An 839-nucleotide genomic window follows, 5' to 3' on the forward strand; every position below is an offset into this window, starting at 1 on the left:
CCCCTTGTTACCTGAACGAGGGAGACCGAACTCGGCCAGCTACTGAGGGCAGAAAGTGGACCGTCCCAGGGGACAGCGTTGGCCGCCAAAGAAGGCAGCGACTTCTCCCCAGCCAAGAGGCTGCCTCCTCCTGACAAGGGGCCCCAACGGTCCGGGCCCTAAACCAGCTGTGGCAAACGCCCACCGCTGGCCGAATGGAACGCTCCTCACGTCACCAGGTCGCTCCAGTAATTGTTCGCCTCTACTGGCTAAACAAAGAGCCTCCGCCCCTACCGCCCCTCTCCCGAACTGTCATTGGCTATTCTGAACGTCACTCAACTATGCCTCCGCCCACTCCCCCACCCATCTCTCTGCTACATGCCCACCTGCCAAGCAGCTGCCAGCCTGTCTTTGGGTCTGAGCGCTAGTATGTGAAGTACTGCTTTTTATTAATGTAGGTAGTCAAAGACGAAGGCGAAAGGCAGTGCCTATGCAACAAGGAGAGATAAGAGATAGCCTCCCCTCACATACGGTACACACATGGTGAGATGCTAAAGCAGCACTAGCTCACAGATACGGATGGTTACCCAGAGCTAGGTCCTCCCTGGGCCTTTCTAATCCTATTTACATTAAAATCAAAGATAATTCAGACTTTTGCTCTTTATCAGCATAAGGACAAGTCCTCTGCCTCCGAAGCCCCATTCAGTAGTGAGGGACCCCAACTCTGTCTCAGTCACCCTAGCCTGCATCTCTAAGGCTTTTAAGAATAAAACAAACATAATAAAGGAAATTGAAAGGAACACAGAGTCGTTTTACAGAATCAGAAACAAGACACCGACATTAAGGGAGTTAGAGAAACT

At 51.7% G+C, this 839-nt stretch overlaps 1 protein-coding gene across 4 annotated transcripts in view; it reads right to left on the bottom strand.

The window, feature by feature from the left end:
- The window catches only part of Zdhhc9 (zinc finger DHHC-type palmitoyltransferase 9), a 34,395-nt gene extending 34,170 nt beyond the window's left edge, over nt 1-225 (bottom strand). For 3 of the 4 annotated variants that reach the window (XM_010608010.3, XM_010608008.3, XM_010608007.3), the window contains exon 1: nt 12-225. The gene's annotated coding sequence lies outside the window, so the exon portion shown is untranslated. The remainder of the gene's footprint in view (nt 1-11) is intronic. The other variant, XM_010608009.3, reaches the window with a different exon arrangement.
- Between the last annotated feature and the right edge of the window lie 614 nt (nt 226-839).

This window comes from Fukomys damarensis, unplaced genomic scaffold (assembly GCF_012274545.1).
Source record: "Fukomys damarensis isolate Sample0158 unplaced genomic scaffold, DMR_v1.0_HiC HiC_scaffold_39, whole genome shotgun sequence".
Taxonomy (NCBI): domain Eukaryota; kingdom Metazoa; phylum Chordata; class Mammalia; order Rodentia; family Bathyergidae; genus Fukomys; species Fukomys damarensis.